General features: G+C 38.9%; 1 protein-coding gene across 2 annotated transcripts in view; it reads left to right on the top strand.

Annotated features, from left to right (window-relative positions):
• Positions 1–21,492, top strand: part of OSBPL3 (oxysterol binding protein like 3) — an 89,949-nt gene that overhangs the window by 17,731 nt on the left and 50,726 nt on the right. For both annotated transcript variants that reach the window (XM_041466568.1, XM_041466567.1), the window contains exon 2: positions 821–940. The gene's annotated coding sequence lies outside the window, so the exon portion shown is untranslated. The remainder of the gene's footprint in view (positions 1–820; positions 941–21,492) is intronic.

Raw genomic sequence — 21,492 nt, 5'->3', positions numbered from 1 at the left:
TGTGCAAGTTTTAATAAACAGTATGTGGTAGTCAGACACTGGTTTGTCTGGGGCTGATTGATTGCAGACTTTTGGAAAATTTATCAGCAAGCTGATATGGGAACTGACTTGAGGCAATAGAAATTCAAATCTAACAATTGGAATGAATGACCATTCAGTCCATGAATATAAAGGCAGACTAAACCATTGTTGCTTTTTAGCTCAAATGGAGCACGTTAAACTTTGTCATAACTTCTTTTTGGTAGTGTTCACGTTGTACAGAGAAGTCTCGCAGGCTGCTAAAACTGTAAAATTGGATGGTCTTCAGAAAAAGTGCATTTGACTACACATCAAAGCCCTTTGTTAGTTGCTTCAAAGCAATGGCTGAATAATGTTACAAGCTTGTCAAAGAGTAGTACCCCAGCATCTATTTCTGTTCAGGATTCTTCTTTCTTGTTTTTGTGCTGACAAGATGTTTAGGTGGGTTCCCCACGGCCTCAGTAGAGTTACACACTTGTGCAGAGTTCTGTATCTTTGGAGCAAGAAGGGCTTCTGTTACAAAAGGCATTGTTCTCACACTGTATTAGTAGACTAAAATTCAACTTGCTTAATTATGTGGGAGAATGTGGGTAACTTGAATTTTTAATGCATATCTTTCAGAAAAATGTCAGCTGTATTTTAAGGACATGTTTTGGGAGGGGAGAATGCACAAAAATCAAGGCAGAAAAATTTTCAGCTATTCATATACCCAACTTGTTACTTCCTTTATGCTTCTCAGGTATGAAAGGACAATGCAGCAGGAAGTTTTGTTTCTCATCTGATTTTTTGATTTGTTTTTCAGATCTGACACAAGACTCATGTGAGCTTGCCACATCTTGCCTTATGGAATAGCTCATCCTTGCACTTCTGTAAGAGAAGAGATTTGGATTCTTCCTGGTGGCAGTGATCCTACCCACTCAGTGTAAGTCAGTCATCCTTCTCTCACAGCTGTGTTGCCCTCCTTCTGGGAAAGCAGAGGTTAAATTGGTGTGGAGCCTGCCCTAGCCTAGAGAGAGCATGATCAAAGAAGCTGTGTAAGAAGCTTCCTGGTATGAAGAATCACTCAGTCAGTGGAGAATGGGAGAGCTCTGCAGTATAGCTGAGAAGGGGCAGCAGTTCAGTCCCCTTTTGGGATAAGTGGTGCTTAATTAGATGTCTAGAAGAATAGAAGAAAGTAACAAAGAAATGGAATAGGCAAACCTGAAACTGTGCTAATATAACCTTTTATTCTGCTTAGACAAGGGTAATTGTTCAAAAATACCTCAAAACTGTGTTACTTTTGAGGGAAATGGGGCAAAAATACCATTTGTTAGGTTGTACTGTGTTTGGGTTCCCTTCACTCCAAGGCTTTGGGGTTTCCACTGATCATCCACTAAGTCAGGAAGGGGACTCTCACCCATTGCTCCACTGGACTGTGGTTTGTGTCTCATTCTGAAATGTTCTCTCTAGACTGCAGCCAAATACAGGACTTGGGCAAGGTTGAGATTGTGTTATCGGTGGCATTGAAAAACTTCTTGTCCTGCTGGTGGGATTTTTTGCCTGAGTGTTCACTAATTGTGAGATTTAGCATTAGGAGAAAATTCTGTCCTGGGTCATATTTCCAGTGACAGCACTTGTGGCATTTTATCTTCTCTAATAGTATGTAAATAGCATGTAAATGTAGTCACAATGCATTCTGAATACTTAACAATTTCTCTTTTGATGTAGGAATATTGGTAATGTATTTGAACTTTCTGGCTAGCTGCTTTTGCTGCATCTCAACTTTTTAATGTTCGTATTTGTGAGTGTGTTTACACACATGTCTACTCTTGTCCTTTTAAACATGTAGGGACTAGATTAGTATTTTAGAGCACATAGGATGGTTAGGATGTTGTAGGCCTTATGTGCATGTAATTTAGATATTTGATTGCAGTTTTGGAATGCTGGTGTTCTGAACTTTGCAGTTCTTACATTCTTGTGTATAAATTGATGTTTTTAAAGTCTGTCTTGATAGACTTATGTGGATCTTATACTTATAAACCAGAATAGAGCACTGCTGTTTGCACTATTTTCTTATTGTATTTGCACCTGTGTTTGTATAGGCTTAATCACTGTTTAAACTTGGTGAATTTTTAGGCTGAATCTCTGTTTCTCTTGTGAGCATGTAAAAGGTATCACTAGCTCTGTGATGCCCAGCAGGAACTTACTTTCCTCTGGGAAGCTGGAGATGAGTCATGAGAACTGAAGTACGGAGCAGGCACAAGGACTGAATCTTTGCTAGGTGTGACTGCTGTAAAGCACATTAAAAACCGCATATGTTTTCAACTTCTCTAAATTAGAAGCTGTAAAGGTGTCAGTGGAGGAGAGCAAGGAGTGGAAGATACTTTCACTTGGTTATTTCTGTTGGTAGGTGCTGCCATACTGCTCCAGTGGGAGGTGCCCAGTTGCTCTAGGATCCTTTTACCTATGAAGATAGTGGAGCTTATCAACACTATTACAAAACAGCTCGCTGATAAAGTTGGGAAGTTTTATGTTTAAGTAGCAAAGCAAAGTTTTTTGATTGCCTAATGACTTTCAAAACTTTCTGTACGAGGCAGAAGTGAACACAGACCTGCCCCACCCCAGTGTGCAGCATGTGGTGATTTTATTTACAGAGGGGGTTCCTGTGGAGCAGATAGGTTTGTGACTTCACATGGAGTCGTGCAGGAAAGCTGTGAAAAAGTCTGGCCAAGATCTTATCTGCTTGTCCTAATCTTTCTGATGTTCACCATTGAAAGGCAACTTTGATAGCAAGGGTGGTAGATTTCCAGGGATACAGAACTGACAGCATTTGAACAGTTACCAGAAAGAGGGAATTTTTCATTGCTCCTCTAACAGCAGCAGAAGACTGTAATGAGAATTAGGATTTACTTTAACAGTAATACTTCCATTTCCATACTGATGTAGTACAATCCTGTTGGTGTATGTTCTAGGAATGCATTAGTACTTTGTAACACCCTGTTTTTTGAGATACAATAAATCTCACATTAACACCTGGTATAATTTCACTAAACAGCTCCGTATCTTTTAAAATAGGAAAGAAACAGCAGCTGGTGCTCAAAGTGAATTCACCTTTAAGTGACTATCTTAAATTCATTTTTACAAGCTTGAAAATTAAATCTATGGCTGTTACAGAAGCAACTTCCATATGTCACTGAGCCTTTAGAGGAATTCTTTACTGCTCTCCTGAATGTAGGAAAATACAGTGAAAGAAGTGATCCTCAGTCCACATACATTTTTTTTAAAGAAACTTCATGGAAACCTTGTGTATTCTGATCTTTGTTGGTATTTTCTGTTAGTTTTGCCAACCTTTCTGATCTTTGTTGGTATTTTCTGTTACCCAAAATTCCAAGCTGAGTTCTTTGGTACAAATATTACGTACATTGAATCTGTGGTTTTATCTCACTTGTGAAAGGTATTCAATTTTACATTTTAAGCTGAATAGTGGCAGCTCAAAGCTGTCTGCTGGCTCTTTACTAATAGTGTTATATGAAAAACTCTTCATACAGAACAAAGTTCTGTGTTAAAATATGTCATTTAGTACTTCCTCTGAAGGAAAAAGAGGCCAAATCTTAGCATGCATACCCTTGTAAATGCAAAAATAATGAATGTACAACCCTAGCTTTTGTGTACAAGCTCAGGACTACAAATTTAAGCCACTTCCCTCAGGTGTGTTTCTTTTGGAATTAGCTATGAATATTTGCACTAACTTGTCCAGTGAATAGTAGCATAGGTAAACCCCCTGCAAAAAAAAAAAAAAAAAAGTGAAGGAGGGAAGAAAAAGGCTGTTTGTTCACTTCTTGTATTACTAGTTGCTATTGAAACAAAAACCCCCCCAAAAAAAAAAAAAAAAAAAAAAAAAAAAAAGTGAAGGAGAGAAGAAAAAGGCTGTTTGTTCACTTATTGTCTTACTAGTTGCTATTGAAAGGAATTATTTTGTTATTTTTTAACACCAAAACAAACTGTTACATCTGAGTACCATGGATGGCATCTGTGGCTGGGAGGGGTGAATAAGCAGGTTACCAACCTCATGGAAACATAATTTGTATCTTTTTGTTTTAGCCATAGATATTTTGATCTAAAACAGAAAACACCTGCTTAGACAGAGGAACTGTTTGAAACAAGCAGACTGCTGATTTTATATGATCTCAGAATAAAGTCAATTTTAGGACTTGTTTCAGTAGAAAATAAGTGAAATTATGAAAAGGTGAATGAAATATACAGGCACAGTTTCATTAATACAGCATGATATTATTTATCATTTATATGCTTCTTTTAGGGCAAATTGTTGATTGTGCCAAACGTGTCAAGCTGATGTTTGGCTTGAGGTGGTGTGACAAGCTTGTGAGCTCCCCAGCCCTGTGGTGCCAAGGTGACAGACCATTCTCCCTGGATTCAGGGCAGAGTATGCCACACACATGCAAATTCAGGTCTTTTTAATAGTTACTGCTTCCTACTTTGGCAGAGACTACGAACTTTAAGTGCTTGAAATAGCTAATTAGCATAGCCAAAAGTAACTTAGGAGATCATGAGTCTTGTCTCCTGTTATGGAAACTTTAGATTCCTTAAGCTTAAATGCAGAGAAAAGTAGCAACTACCGCGTGTCTGGTTGGTCCAGAGACAATCAGCTGGGTCACCCTTCCCATTTTAGCAAGGGAACTAGTTGCCTTCTTACTGACATTACAGTGAGGATTTTATGAAGTGAGATTCTGCATTTTGCTTACAGAAAGTGATACAGATAGTCCATATTCCTACCAGTGAAAATGTTTTCATCACACCCTCACTGAGCAGAAGCATGCACTTTTCATGAACTCAGTCCTCCGATGTACATAATTTTTTGCTTGGAAAAGCCAAAAGAAACTTGCCTCTTCTTTTAAGAGTAGCTTTAAGAGACCATCTCTGTCTTTTAGTATAAGCTTGAACATGTGTTTTTGCCAGCCTTATCTTTTTGAAGAAAGATGGGGTAAATTTTTCCTGTCTTTGCGCGTGTAGACTCTGGTAATTTATTTGTCCACCAGCTGAAGAGTAGAAATAAAGCCACAGATACATCACAAGTCAGACTTGCCATATTTCAAAGGTGGCCTTAGAAATCGATTGTGACCAACAGCTGCATAGTTGTGTAGCTTCAGGGCCCCTCTTTTCCAGCTGTGCCACAGCAAAGGTTTTGTGTGCAAGAGAAATGCAGGAGGGTGGAAGAGAAGGTTGCAGTTGTTGGTGGGCCCCTCTAGTGTGACAATGAGGCTGTGAGACTGAATCCCCAACCCTGCCATGTGTAACAGTGAATGAGGGATGGCTTTGGCCTCTGGTCACTGATTCCTAGTTTATATGATTCCTAGTTTATATGCTTTATACTCACATCTGCTTCTGAGAAAAGGTCAAATGTTTTAATTCGTAAGGCAGGTTCTCGGAGTTGTAGGTACTTGAAGACAAAATGAAAATGAAATTGTTTCTTTAGGTTGGAAAAAGCTTCCTGCTAAGCAGAAAAATATTATCATTATTGAAGCAGCTACTTCTCAAGGAGAAATAAATATTAAAGACTGAGTAAAATGTTAACAGTGCAATTTTTTTGAGCTACATGTATAAAGCTGAGTGGCTTCTTTCAGTCAGTGGGCTTCTGTTACATTAATGTGTTTTAATCTTATTTTATCCTTGTGTGCTTGCCCAAGAATGCAATGTCGTAGATTTTTTTGTTGCACTTCTCATCAAACCACATATGAGGGATGAAAAATGGTCAAACCTGATGAAGTATAATTATCAATAGTGATGAATAAACAGAGATGTTTTTATGAAAATGTAAAATTCCTAGTATTTGTTTATTGAGTTTTTTTAACTTACCCAACTTTACCTCATTCACAAAATGTCTGTTTTGGAGACATGTCCTTTTCAGTGACCAAACCATAGCAAGAACTTTTCAGAATAGAAGTACATTCTCACATCAACGTATCTTTCAGGAACATTAGCATTCCGAGAGAAAACCAGGAAAGGTGTTACCTGATAGGGAGTAAAACACACTGGCTGGTAACTTGGAGACACAATCGTGAGCATCAGAGAAATGATGAAAATAAATTGATGATAATAAAACAAGATGATGAAAAAGCTTTAAGAAGCCTTCAGTGCAGCAGCATGTTTCACTGTGACTTTCCCTGCTCTTCAGAGAAGTCCAGGTGACTTCTCTGTCTGCAGATCTGGAGGAGACCTGGGCTCTGCTGCTGTATTTTTGGAGGATAGCAAGTTATTAAAGAAAAGGAAAAGTTTTTGATCTAAGACCAGATTTCATATGATGCTTTACCTTGAAAAGTAGCAAAAAATGTCTTTTTTTCCCCTTAAGTTCTGTCCATGGTATGTTTGTCCCCTGGACAAACATACCATGGTCAGAACTTTTTTACTTCAAGTGAAAATGTTTTTTCCTTCCAATATTTTTTACTTCCAGTGCCTAAATATCTGAACTATTTGATGACTGTCCACAGGTGTGCTTGAATGTGCTTCAAGCTGTACTTTATTTTAAACAGCAGGAATTATGCTTTCAGAAAAATCAAAGAAATTCAAGGTATTATTCTACTTTAGAAGTCTAATAATAAAGGATTAATCAAAATGTTGACACTAGTCTTTCTGCAGCACAGCATTTGTTTGGAACTTCTAGCAAGCTGTCAAATGCTCCAAAAAGAAATAATTTTAATTCTTGGGGGCACTTACATTAGCTAAAAGGCAGAAACTCTCTGCTGCTTTAAGTTCCAGGGGCAGCAGTGCTCACTGTGGTGACACTGAAAAAGCTGTGTGTTTCTGGTTGAGGGACACCAATAGAATTTGGTGTTGGTGATGACAAGGAGGACTGGAGAATGGCCCTGTCTCTTTGTGATTTTATTTTCTGTGCCAACTTTTATTGGGCAGAAACTCTTTGCTTCTCAAGATTTCAACTGTTAATGTTGTTTTTAACACAGTGTGATGAGTCATGTACCACTCCCTGCCTGCTTTTTGGGGTTTTTTTTGCCACCTCTGGACAAGATCATAGTAACAGGTGGTTAGCAAAGTAAAATGCACCCTAAGAAAAGCTGGTTTACAGTTTTACCCTTAAATACCATTCAGCATCTGGCCAGCAGCTCTTGAGGGAAAACCTTTGTTTCAGGAGAAATAGGAGAAGCATTCATTGTTTAGCTCAAGCTTTGGGACTCTGAAGGAAATTGGATTTTCCAGTCTATGGAGTGAGGCAGGCTGCAAAATCTAGAACTTAAAAGTTCAATGAATTTTGATTTGTCATGAGGGAGCATAAAATAAACATTTTCTATGCCTGTAGTTGGCTGTTTGTTCTACTTACACAAATTATGATTTGTACTTCACCTTTAACATTTTTACATGTGGTTTATGTTTTGAGCTAGAATTGTCTGTTTTTTGTTTGCTGGGTTGCCTTTTTTTTCCTCTTTTTGTTGTTTTGTGGGTTTTTTTTTGGTGCTATATAGCTATTGAGGAAATCTAAAAGAAGCCACTAATTAAGAGGTGGTGCTAGCTAAGTAACAGCTGTTAAAGGCATGATTCAGCATCTCCTGCTGCAGCTAGCTTCCACTGTAAGTTGTGAAATCTCAATCTCTCCTGTATTTGCAGAATCCTTGGTAAAGAAGTGCAGGTAACCAGGGACTGCCACAACGGCTGTGTGGTGGGTTGACACCAGGTGCCACCTAAGCCACCCTGTCATCCCCTCAGCTGGATGGGACAGAGAAAATATAGTGGAAGGCTCATGGGTCAAGATAAGGACACAGAGAGATCACTGAGCAATTGCCCAGTCATGGGCAAAATAGTCTTGACTGAAGGAAATCAATGTAATTTAATGGCTGTCAAATATGGGATCATGAGAAATAAATGCAAATCTTAAAACACCTTCCCTTCACCCCTCCCTTCTTTCTGGGCTCAGCCTCCAAATCTACTTCCTTCCTCCCAGTGAGCAGGGAATGAGGGCTGTAGTCACATCATCACACATTTTCTCTGCTCCTCTTTTCTCCCCTGGGAAAGGACTGCTCACTCTCTTGCCCTGCTCCAGTGTGGAGTCCTTCCCATGGGAGATGCTCCTCCAGGAATTCCTCCTTTTCAGGTGCTGTAGTTCATCCTCAACTGCTCCAGCATGCATCCCCTGTGGGGTCACAGAATTTGTGGAATACTTCTGAAATGGGATTGTGGCTTTAAGCTGGAGGCCCTTTTAATGGTATCTTGTAAGAAATAAGGAGCCACTAATAGCATCTTTTGCCTGGATGGCTGGCTCTGTGTGGGATGCTCCAGCTGTGCTGTGCAGGCTATTCACTGAAGACTTGGACTCAACGATCCTTGTGGGTCCCTTCCAACTGAGAGTATTCTGTGATTCAGTTGTCACTTGTGGGAAGATAAATTCATGGGGTTTTTTTCAGTGACATAACCATGCAACACATTTCATTTAACTTATAGCCCAGAAATCTGATGGTAAGGCACTTGATATGATGTGTGCATTTAAAACAGAAAGGCACTGTCATAGAGAAAATAAATGTGCATATTAAGACTTGATTAAAAAGGGATCATTAACACTTGAACAAGGTGCTAGTATCACTAGATGCACATATAGAAAACACGAGTATCAATATGCCTGTACTGTGCACAGGTATTGGGAATGAAACAGTTTTATGACCACCAAGAGTTATGGGGTTTGCCATGGAAAGTGCAGCAGAAGTTCTTAGCCTGATGGATGGAACAGAGCTGGTGAAGGTGTATTTGGTAGAGAGGAAGGCTGCAGTCCCCTGAGTGCCCACCTGAGGCAGATGGCAGGCTGATTGATCTGAGTACAGGGCCAGCTCAGAAGACGCAGCCCTGCCGGTGCTGAGCAAAATGTCCAGATCTGAGTCTCTGCAGTTGAGTCAGAGCTCAGGGGCTTCTGCCTTTGCTTCCAAATGTTCTGCCATCAGTCTGGTGTAATCTAATAGGCAGTGACCTTTAACTGCCTTTTGGCCTTGTGGCATCAAGCTGCTACTGCCACAAATGACAATTAGTAAAATTCCTCTCATTAGATAGCAGTGAACAAGGGCTAACATGATAGAAAGTGCAGGGTAAGGAAGATGTATTTTCCTTTATAAAGAATATTTTATTGCTATCACAAAAGCATCCATATTACTGCATGTATTTGAATTTCAGAGTGTTCTGAAATGATTGTAAAAATTGTTGCTATTTACCTATTTAAGTTTGCAGTTGCAAAGAACTTTTGGTTCAGTGTGTTAAAAGGAAGATCAAATGGAAGACTGTTTATGGTTTTGGATAAATTGTGGCAACTCAGTTTGGACTGTTTGCTTTCACCTGATTTATTTAATTTGTAACCTGTGAAATACCCTGTTTCTGTCCATGGGCACATGGAGGCTTATTAATGTTGTTGGGATAATGTCTCTCTGCTTGCTCAGCTGAAGAAAAATCAGGCCTGCAGCATCCCTGAAAGTGGTTCTGAATCTAAAAAACAGTGGTTGTTTATGTACAAAATGTTAATCATCACTCTGCTCTCTTCAGACATAACTAATGTGTGACTTAATTTAGGTATGTTAACTATAATCATTATGTTCACAGGGGAAGTAACGCATTTGTCACATGTATTTACTTTCTCATGCTTAATGCATAACATCCAACTTGACAATTCCTGCACTTGTTGGTGAGTTTAAGCTCCTTAGATTTACTGTGTAAGGTGGTTAAGCTGCTGGTTTTAACTTACAAATGCCTAATGCTTTTTCCATGTCCTCACCTAGCTCCAGAAAAATATCCCTGGCATGGGCAATGGGGCAGGGAGGAAGACAGAGAGAAATTGAGCTGTTCAGACTGGTAAAAGGAGATGTGAACTCTGAGCAATTAGTGAAGTCCCCAGGCAAAATTAATATAAAGTCAGATTCCTGTGCACAAGGCAGCAGCATTTATTGGAAGCTTTAATTATTTTAAAGCACTGTATGCTGGATTTGTATGGACAACCTGCAAGAACAAATAACAGACTATTCAAAATTAGTTGCTGAATGCCATGGGGAGTAGAAGCAAATTTACATTCCAATTTTGGAAACAATACTGAAATTTTGACTAGATTGGCGGTTGGTAATAGGACAAAATTTGTATTTCTGGGAATGCTATCATTTATGTGAAAGAAATTGTGAGGTGTGAAAGCTTTTACTGCAGGTTTGGGTCTAAATGAACTTCACCTTAGGGTGGCTGTTTTAGGAAGCACAAAGATGCAATCAGCTTTCACTGGATGCTGTTCAGAGCCTGGCATGGGGCTACCTTTTTTCCTATTTTCAAAATCCTTTTTCAAAACCTCATGTACTAAAAGGAGAAAAACATAAGGAGAGGGATCGGAATATTCTTCTCTGAGTAATTCAATAACTTTTTTGTACTTGACACAAATATAAATTATTTATATTTTTATGCATGCACTTAAAAATGAACTGTTGTGTGGCTCTAGTAGTATTTTAATTCAGTTGTCCAAAATGACCAGTTGGAATACAGCACCAGGTGCCCAAGAAATGCTTTATGTTGTACTGTATTTTCTTTCACCTTTTAAAAATGTGATACCCATTCAACATGAGAAACAATCTATTCCCAAAATCATCTCTTGTGGTGCTGGAGGGTGGCAGGAGATCCTGCTTGTTTTGTCACTGTGTTTTATATTTAATAGTGACTTGAAGCAGTGATCACCCTCACTGTGCTCTGCCTAACTGGTATTGTAAAATCGCTCTAGAGAACAATTTTTTGCTCTGTCACCCTGGGAACCATACGGGAAGAGTTTCAACAACACCTCTTTTATTATTCTCACTGTTAGTGTGAGTGTCCTGCTCTGGAAGATGATGATAATGAGCAGTATCATGGGGCTGGTGAGTAACAGGTTAGAGAAGAGCTGGGGCACTGCCAGCTCTCGTGGCCACCTTGTTTGTTTGCAGCTAGAACAGCCAGCGGATTGATTTGCTTATTTTTTGAGTACAGAAGAGAAGACTGTCAAACTTCAAACGCTGATAATGTGACTTCTCCAAATGCCATACTTCCAACTGCCGTTGGCCATTCCCAGATTTATTTTTAATGGGATGTTGCATGTAAATCCTTCTTATTTTGGTGTAACAACACTAAAGATTTTTGGGGATTTTGACATATTTTATGATGTGATCTCAAAAACAGTATAACATATTAGGAGAAATAAGTGGGTGCATTTTTGTATGGAAATCTTAGGGGTTTTTTACTTAAATTACCAGTGACTGTAAATTTTTTTCACATTTCTTCTCCGCCTCCTCGTTTTCTACATACATTTAATTTTTCTACCTTTTCACAATTAAACGTGTAGAACAAAAGAATGAAAATCAGTTCAATGGTTCTGTTTTAACTGCCTGTATTGCACAGGTGTTTTTTTTCCTACAAGGCAGTGTGAGTTATGACAATGCTTTAATGTCTGCAAATGTCATGTTTTCCAGTCACGACTGGATGAAAACTTAGTGCATAGAGTTTCAATATTGAACAGCCTTTGAGAAGACAGTTTTATGTCAGAAGTATAATTTTATGTCCTGAGCTTTGTAAAGGTGTTTTCCTCCTTTATGCATTCTATATTTTATACTGATAGAAATATGTTCTCAAATAGGTATCTCAAATCTGAAATGCTAAAAGTATCGCTTGGTGGCAAAATTGTAAAAAATGTATTCAATGAAAGATTAATATTAGTAAAAGTTAAGGAAAAAAGATGTAGGTCAGCATGGGTGAAGTAGGCGTGAGTGCCATCTGTTAGGAAAATAGCTCGTGGTATTATGTTTCCTGCAACTTCATATGTTGATGTTTAAGTCATTTTAGACATTTTTATTAAAAAACCCCAAACCTTTTAGTGTGTTCTTCTAAGAAATTGCTTTGTTCTACTGTCCTTTTCAGAAATTCATCAAGAGAGGTATATTAAATAAAACTTGTTAAGTATTGTGAGAACTCACTTTATGCACTATCCGTAATCAGCCACAGCTTTGATTTGTTTTTGTGTTGCAAGTCCTGATGGTCTAGCAAAGCCAGTGCCATATGTCAGCAGTTTAAAAACTATCACAAAACTGATGAAGGATTGGAAGGAGAGTAGAGAGAGAGAAGGCAAAGACTGGTGGAACTCTTTTAATATTTAGCTGCTTAAGGGGAATCTACATCACTTGTGAAACCTTCTGTTTATTCCTGGTTTTATAGCCTAAAATTAAAATCCAACTTGTTAGTTGCTGTTCAAGTATAACCAACCTCAAGAATGCTATGAAGCAACCAAAATGTTGGACTGTACACATTACGAAACTCTTCATGTTGTCTGCCATTTCTATGGCCTGCTTCCAACGACTGGAGCTGAACTAAAAAATTATATACTCCTTAGAAATAAAAAATGTGGATAGTTTAGTTGTACCACCCTTTCACTGAGTTCAAATAAATCTCTGTGTGAATTATTCATTCTCATTTATTGCTGAGGCATCCTAATTAAAACCTTCCATCTTTTAAACCTCTAAAATACTTGAGAATGAGAGCATAGCTAAAGCTTTTTTTTAATCACGGGGTATTTAATTTGTATTTAATTAAATTCAAATAGATAGCTGCTAGCTTGCACTAACCTGAATCTAAATGTAAAATTGGGGACAGAATTGTCTGGATCAATTGAAAATAACACTGCTTCCACTTTCTTGGCCACCAGCTGGTGGTGATCATCCCAGAAATGAGCGTGTGAACTACTTGCTGTGACAAAAATCTTGCTCTACTGAAGTGGATCAGGGAGAGCTCCTGTGATTCTTTTTTTTAATACTTATTTATCTTTAATACTTATTTTTTTTGTCAAGGAAACTACTGATCTCCAGGAAAGGACAGTGACAAGTTGCTTGGGAGCAATAATTTCTTTAATTACTTTGACAGATTTGAAAATTAATATGATTTTGACCTCTAACCCATCAATGGAGGAACTCTGAACTGCTATTGAGACCCATAAAAGTTCTCAGCAGCTTTGTATTAACTCTGAGCTCTGTTGCTGGAGGCAGGCCATATTTTGACATTGGGATGTCATGTTGTAGTAGACTTGTATAAACAAACTTAGTGCATTAAAACTCTTTGGGTTTTCCTTGTTCTGGACTGTCTGTCAGAGTTTTCTTTTTTTGGCTAATCTCTGAACTTGCTTTTAGATTTTGTACCCCTGTAGCTAGGCAGAGGCAAGGCAAGATCTGACATGAAGTCACTCACTCTGAGATGGACCTTCTGATCTTCCCAAACAGAAGTTTGCAACTTCTACAGCTTTGTGTTTCGTTTCTTCCCTTTTTGAGGGCAGAAGTTCCTTTACCAGCTCAGTCCAAGTTGAGTCTTTGTGGTTGAGCCCTAGTTGGATTTGTCTTTCCCTCCAGTGTTTCAGAGGAGGACGTGATGGTGGGATTGTATCATTTGAGGTGAGGAGAGGATCCCCTTTATGGTTCTTTCCTGTTCAAGAACTGCCCTGTTAACCAGTCAGAGACCCTCACTTCTGACCTGCATCTTTTTTTGTCTGACCCAGCTGTTGTGATTGATACTTTCCCATTTCTTGTTAATTAGGCAAAACATTGCGTGTAGGCATTCAGATTTATAATCTGGATTCCCACATCTCGCATCTCTCTGCTTCTTGCTCTCTTTCAGTTCATCTTTTCCCTATGCCATGAAGATAATGTTGCAGAAAACTTGATCCATGGGACCGCTTTCCTGGTTCCCATTGTCAAGGTGTTCATTACAAGCATAAATATGAATGGATTTAAGATTAGATGTGATGCAGAATCTTCCAAGAGTGTGGTTCTGGCATCTGTGACTCATGATTCCTGTCACCAGCATGCATGTGTGTGGGTGGTGTGTGTTTCCAGGCAAAAGGACAGCTGCAGGCATCCTCCTGTCTGTCCTGGAGGAGCTCCTGCTGAAGCCTGAACCGTTTTAATTTGTGTTTAAAATGAACTTATCTCTCTGAGAGCTGTAGATTAGATATTCAGAAGAAATTCTTTACTGTGAGGGTGGTAAGGCACTGGCACAGGTTGCCCTGGGAAATTGTGTGTTCCAACCCTGGCAGTGTTCAATGCCAAGTTGGATGAAGCCCTGAGCAACCTGGTCTAGTGGAAGATGTCCCTGCCCATGGCAGGGGGTTGGAATTGGGTGATCTTTAAGGTCCCTTCGAGCCTAAGCCATTTGATGATTCTGTAGTTCTCTGTCTACTTTTTTTCCTTCATGCTGGCTTTTTTTTTTTTTTTTTTTTAAGTGAAAACTTGGAATTAGCAAACTCCTACCTTTTGGCGTTAATAAAGTACTAATTGTTCTTAGGATACTTTATATGTTATTATTTCCTACAATGCATTTCTAAAGTGCTGATGTTTGTTTGCACATTGTGTGTTTAGAAACACAATATTAAGAAATTAGTGGCCTCTCACCTAAGGTAGTGTTAAAAAAAGTTAACACTGATCTGTTAACAACTACCTGACCTTGTTCAGAACACCACACACATCTTTTGTGGTTTTCAGCTCTCTTAATATGAAAGACCTGTGAAAAAAAAAAAAAAATCTACATAATATTTAAAAGAAAGCTGTAGTGCTGCATGTATAAATACTAATGCTGTAAAGTACACTGAAAAAGGCATCCTGGAGTGGACTTAGAGACAGAAGCCTCTAAAGACATTAAGAAGAAATACAAGATTTTTATAGCTTGTCATTGTTGCACTTTATAAAATGTGAAAACAAATTTCTATGCATCCTAGGAAGAACTGAATCTTGCTACCACAGTTATTAAAGTTAATAAGATTCAAATTTTGAGGTAGTAGGCCTGCTTACAAAGGAAAAATACAAAACATTCCCAAAGGGAAGTGCTGGTTTCTTTATACCTTTTTTCTTTTAGCAATTAGTGATACACAGGACAAATGGCAATTCCCATGTATCATAAAAAAACAGGTTTCTGAGTGGGGGATCAAAATTTTTGTTTGGTTCATTTGGTGGTTTTTTGTTTGATGTTTTTCATGGTTTGTTTTGTTTTGTTTTGTTTTTTTTTTAATTTAGAAAGCAGATGATGCCAAAGTGTGAAAGGTAAAAGAGCACATCAAAGAGGACAAAGCAGGTTTGTTGATCCTGCCATTCTTTAATGAATATGTCTAGCTCTCCTGCATGAGATAAAGGACATGCATTGTGTTTGTGGGTCATAGCACTCTCATGATATTTTGCTTCAGACTTTGGTGAGGATCATGCCTGGGCCACCAAAACTCTTCCAGTATTTCTATTTGCTATTCTACTTGAAACCAGAGGTGGCTGGGTTTGTGTTTCTTTCTCTGTAGTTAAACCAATTAATGTCAGCTGGTTTAATAAAATATATTGTTTTATGTTGGCCTTGATGGATTTATGCATCTTACAGCATTATGCAGTTCATCAGGTCACAAGGAGCCAGACTGATTCAAAGTTACACTGATGCTTTCAATGATTTGACAGAAAAGTGGCGTCTTTTGCTTGATGTGCAGACAGTTCTGTCTGAAGATCTTGATCTACTACATGCTGGCAGACTGACAGATATTTCCAGAGCTAACATTGTGCCTATCAAAACTGAATCCAGGACAACAAACACTGTGTATTTCAGCAACACTTTAGCAATAATGACTGCAGTTTTGAAAAGGAATAAGCCTCAGGGCACAGTGAAATATCTTTGTTTTAGTGAACAAAGCAAAGCTTTAAGTAGTAAGAGCAGAAAAATGAAAGACAACCAAGCTCCTGCCAAATGTTTCCCACTCAGGGATGTTATCACTAAGAGATGGGCCTTTCCAAGGCTCTTAGTACAGGCTGTAAAGTGATACCATGTGCCTGTTCTTTTCCTTACTGAAAATTATAATAAGCTTGTCTCTCTCTTCTATTGCCTGATCATCTTTTGTAAGGTTTCTCTGGCTGAGCAGCAGTTCAGTGCAAACAGACCTGCTCCTGGCTTGTTGGTTGAGCAGAGGGGGGACTGTGCCTCCTTAGCACTGCTGTGTGCAGTGCTCACCAGGCTTTGATCCCAGCTCAGGAGCTGTTGTTTTGTGCTCCACCCTCTTGGCAGGGAGACTGTGGACCCCTCTTTTAGTGGGTCGCCAATTGTTTCTGGTGGTCCCCCAGCTTTTGGCTGCTTGCTCAAGTGTTGAGCCGTGCCAAGAGCTGGAAGGGGCGCGTGCGGCTCCCTCGGTGACGCTGGTGAGCCTGAGCTGCCAGGCAAGCCCTTGGCAAGACTCCTTCTGGAAGGGGCAGGGAGAAGAATATGAATTGTTTAGCACCTGGTTGTGGGCTAGGTTAGACCTGTTAGTTATGATTCTCAACTGTGATTGAAAGTTGGGTGAAAAAGGTAGTAAGACAGCTGATTAATTACTGTAAAAATACTGCTATTACCACATGTATTTTCTGTATCACTTGTCATCAAGACCTTTAACACGTCTGTCTAGTTTATATACCCAGTAAGTTTGGGTTTTTGGTACAAGTGCAATCTATCATAGATCTCCTGGGGGGATGGAAAACGTGTCAAGAGTATGCATTTAAAATGAATTGTGTCATGTGCAGTATTATAGACAGTTTCTGTGGCGGATGTGAGGAAAAGGTGGTATTTTTATATGTACTCATATTTCAGGATGCTGAATGACCTGCTTCTAAATTTAAATAAGATTTTTATAACGTAAGGATTGAATTATCTTGTATATCTATAATGTAATGATTGAATTATTAGTGAAACAGCAAATATTTGCTTTGCTTCTGGAAAGCTTAATTAGACTTGACATCAAAGTATGGTTTTTTATGTCTTTCTTGGATGTATTCTACTGGATTGTTTCTGGGATTTTGTTGTGTAGTTTGTTTTCTGTTTCTGTTGTTTTGAGGTGTTTTGCTTTCCATGCACTGGAATATACAGGATTTTCTTTCATCAAGTGATGAATATTTTACATGATAAGCAATCTCTTGTTAAATCTCCTGTTAAATGCAGTGTGGTTGTTGTTTGTCTAGCTTTTTCCCCTTTCTCTCTGTCTGTCTCTCTCGATTAAACAATTAGGAGAGTTTTCTTTGACCTAAATTTACGTATTTTAGGTCAGTGACATAGCATGATTAAATTGCTACAAAAGCCTCCTTAAGGAGACAGGTTAGATGTTTCTTTGCATCACAGACTGCTTCCAGGTAGCATTTTTTCATGGCTGATGAAAACATCTGTTCAAGAGAAGTTGTGATTTGGGTGAGCTCTTATCTGATGGAAGGCAGCTCTGAAATGCTTCCTGTTATTGTTAGTCTCCCTGAGCTGTTTGAACCTTTGCTTTCAAAGCCAGGTTTAATAACCTATCAGTAAGAGTTGTTTTAAACTGCTTTGTGTTTGTTTCCGCAAGTTTTCTTTAGTAAAGAGAATAGCTAGTAACAGAACAGGATTCATGTGCTTTACCTTCAGTAGTATGAATCTCGCAGTAATTGAGGAACAGCAAATACCTGCCTTGAAAAGACATCTCCCATAGTTGTATGTGGTGTATCTGTAGCCTATAAATAATTCTTTCCTATTTTGAGCCAGATAAGACACTGGCATAGATTAAAGCTGGCAAATTGAACTCTAACAGAGAGAGACATGAAAGCAATACTAGGGAAAGACTATTGCTTTGTTTATCCAGGCAGATGTGAGTGAATGTAATTTAATAATAGCTGCAGAGCAAAGGTTTCAGCACAAAGTCTTTGTTAATTCTGTGAAAGTCACTTAATTTTGCATGCAACTCTGATTTGGCTTGCTGAGTTCCATGCTTGCTGTATCCACCTGACTCTCATCAGGCTTTATGTTGTTACTATTCTTCTGTCCAAAAAACCTTAATTGACTACAGAATGAGATGTACACTTCCAGTTTTGCTTCTCAAAGTCTCTAGTGTTCCTTCACTGCTGAATCAGCTTTGAAGCAGCTGTTAAGGCTTTACTTTTCCTCCAGAACCATGGCAAAAATAATTGCATGATGTTGTTTTTGTTTGGTTTTTTTTTAAATGCAGTGATACATATTTTTTCTTCTGAATTTCCCTTCTCTTCTTTTGTGAGATGTGAAAAATCTTTGATTTTGCTGTAAGCTTATTGTTTTCAGAGTTGTGAGAGATGAAAGGATACTGCAAGGCTGCTTTGAACCTGTGCAATTTTAAAGGTTTGAGGACAACCTGGGATAGTACTTTTTAAAAAAAATAATTGTATTCCTGTTTTACATATTATCATATATTTACATTATCTTTAATTGATGTAGAATAAGGCTCTTAGTAGCAGATGATTAGTAGAGATAAGTGCTGTTTATCATCTAATGGTGTAGTAGCTCTAACTAATATTTGGTACTCATGTATTCCTATTTTTTTCAAAATGCACCTGGTGAGGCCATTTGCAGAGGTACTCTTGGCCTACTTCTGCAGCTGTTGGCTTTATAGGAAAGAATTAGGGCAATACTTAGCACTTGAGAAAATGACTGTCCTCAATTTATTTGGATTTGCCTCAGCCTCACACCTTGGAGTTGTCTTTTTGGAGTAGACCAAAGTAAGTGGCCCTGTATGCTCCAGAGAAATGTGGGAACAAATACAGTTCTGAGGCCATCCTGTGGCATGGAAAGGAGCAAATTTTAATGAATCTGAAGCAATTGTATTATGATGACCTTAAAAATCAATTTTGGTTGCAATCTTCACTTCATTAGCATAACACTGTTTTTTATGCTTGCTTTAAAGTTGTAATTGCTCTTATACCTGGTGACCTTAATTTCCACAGCTATTGCAAAATATCATTTGCCCTAGAGAGGCCCAGTCACTACTGCTGAAAGCCAGTCAAGCTGGGATGCAGGATCAGTGTTTTCTCACCTTCCTGGAAGAATAAGTGAGTTATTGTTGAAGGGCAGCCACAGTTTTCTTTTTTCTCTTCTAAACTTGAAGAGAATTTTTAAAGAGTTGTTGCTGGAATGCACAGCAGTTTTTACAGAGGATTTGGGGCCATGGTAGTTATTCTCATACACTTTTTCATGCTCAGATCTGGAAGTCTCAAGGTAATAAGTTAAATTACTGGGAAACACCAATAGAATGAAGCACTTGAGAGAGAGGACACATTTTTCACTCCTAAATTCTTCAAGGCTGGTAAGAAAAGTCTTTTTGTCCAGCCCATGCAGTAACTCATTTGAAGGAATGAAGGAAAATTCAAAAGCCCAGCTTCAGAAGTAGACTGACAAAATCCTTCAGGTGCGCTCTGCCGGATTTACCTCACCTGTCACCTGCTCCTTGTTCAAGCACCTCTTGTTAGGTAGTGAGTCATCTTCAGCTCATTTGAGTTCTGGAAATGTGCCCATCTCACTCTCTTTGATTCCAAAAGGACAAATGACATTGCTGTAGGAGATCTTAAGTACTTTCTTGGGGTGTGTAAGTCTGTGTCTCTCTGACATCAATGTTAGCAAGTGGAGCAGTGCAGTAGAACTGGATCCTTGTAGTCAATCTCTTAGGAAGAAGACCTAACATCAGCCCCTGCATAAGACTCATCAGGACTGGCTCTAGTCAATACTTTGAACACTGGATGCAGTCCTGGAGCACATTTAATCCAAAAGGGATTCAGCTTCCTTGTTCCAAGACTGCCCGGCAGTGCAAACCTTGTTATTACAGGAGATTTGCAGAGGAAGTACCCCTCTGCTCTGTCCTCGAACATTTGTGTAGCCAAACCTTCAGTTCATTTAGACTCCACACCAGAAACAAGATGATAGAAAGATTCCTTGATTATAGGGCTTCTCTCTGTGTTGAAGTCCAAGAGACCTCTAGGGGTTTTTTTGGTTACTTGGCACTTCTAGGACATCACAACTATTATGCTGTATGTTTGACCAGGCAAAGGACATTGTATATTTTAAATGTAGTGTGTCCTGGAGATATACCCAGTGCGTTTTGCTGCAAAAGTTCCCAGTGCTTTTTGCTGCAAATTAGAGCCTGTTTCTTGCCATGAACTCTGCCAATCACTGCCAAAATGCCAGATAGTCACCAGTGAAAGCTGAAGGTGCTCCTTCTGAACGAGAGCAGTGAAGAGAACAGGGATTTATCTGACCAAAGTCTGCTCCAGAAGCAAAACACTTGCTGCCTGGTTTCAAGGGGGTATCTGAACAATGAGTTTGCAGGAAGAGTGTTTCTGTTGCTGTTGAGAGCATTTGACCTCTTCTTGTAAATACAGACATTACCATTAAACTGTTTTGCTGAATGGAGCTTGCAAGTAAATAAGAAAGTTATCCTTTATATTTACTCCATAGTTAGAAACCTGAGATGCTTCTAACCTGCTTTAAAAAGAAAATGGAAAGAGATCTAAACCTGTTAAAAGTACTTGTTCTTAATGAAATGCCACACAGATTTATCTTCCAGATAGAACCATACCTTCTCCAAAATGCACAGCTCCTAATCTCAGTCACAACTTCAGTTTCAAGTTCATGTGTTGGGCCCAAATCACATAGACCTTGCTTGTCACATTGCTGTTCTGGGGTTTTTTTTTTTTTTTGGTCTTCATTGGGCTCACTGTCTTTGTATCTCTCTGATGGTTACTGGAATATTTACCGAGCTGACTCATCTTCACTTCTGGAAGAGCCCCAGGAGAGTTCATTTCTCACCTCACTTGTGGAGGTCGGGGCTGTATAACAGACTTGTTCTGGAGTATTTCTAACTAGGTAAAGTAAATGCCATAAGGAGAGATTGTGTTTCAGGTGAAAAGAGGTCATGTTGATTGAAGTGTTACAGCAAACTATATTGCCAGAAAGCGCTGTAGGTTGGAAAAGGTTTCTGTTCAGAAGCTGGATGCTTCAGACTACAGCTGTAGGGAGAGAGGTTTTCTGCTGCAGAGTGCTGTCTTCATCTTAAAATTAAAACCAGGTGCCACATTTAAGTTCTGGTTGGTTTTTTCTTGTCTGTGGCTTTTGATGTATTGTTTCATTTTGTTTTTAAGGAAAATGAATTCTTAAAATGCACAAAATGCTTTACTAGGGATCTGAAATTACTGCTTCTCTCAGAATAGAATTTAAGGCTCTTCAAGGAAAAAATGAATGGCAAACTTCAATAATCAGTGATCCCAGCTCAGGACTGTTGTGACAGTGCAAGTGAGGGAATTGTGAGGTAGTGCCTCCCTGTTTCAGCAATGAAATCTCTCTTTCTCTTTCTAAGGAAACTTCCTTACCTTTATCACTGATTGTTCATGGATTCTTCCTAATTGTGAATTCTTTGCCTGAGGCAATAAAATGTGAAGTGATACTCAATTTATACAACCACCTCAAGTTTTGGAAAGCATCACTCTTTTGTAATGTCCTCTGTTTGTTGGTTTTGGTTTTTGGTTGTTTTTTTTTAAGGTATTCAGTTACCATGACAACTTTTACCCACGCTGGAACTCCGTTACCGGGAGTTCCTGGCATGGCTTGTATTTGCATGTGCTGCAGGGAGCACTGTTATTAAACAGACTGTTAATTATTCTTCCAGTCACTTGCTGAGACAACTGATGTGACAGTAGA

The sequence above is a fragment of the Pyrgilauda ruficollis genome, unplaced genomic scaffold (assembly GCF_017590135.1).
Source record: "Pyrgilauda ruficollis isolate IOZ18807 unplaced genomic scaffold, ASM1759013v1 scaffold2, whole genome shotgun sequence".
Classification (NCBI taxonomy): Eukaryota; Metazoa; Chordata; class Aves; order Passeriformes; family Passeridae; genus Pyrgilauda; species Pyrgilauda ruficollis.
This window is presented reverse-complemented; position numbering and strand designations above follow the sequence as displayed.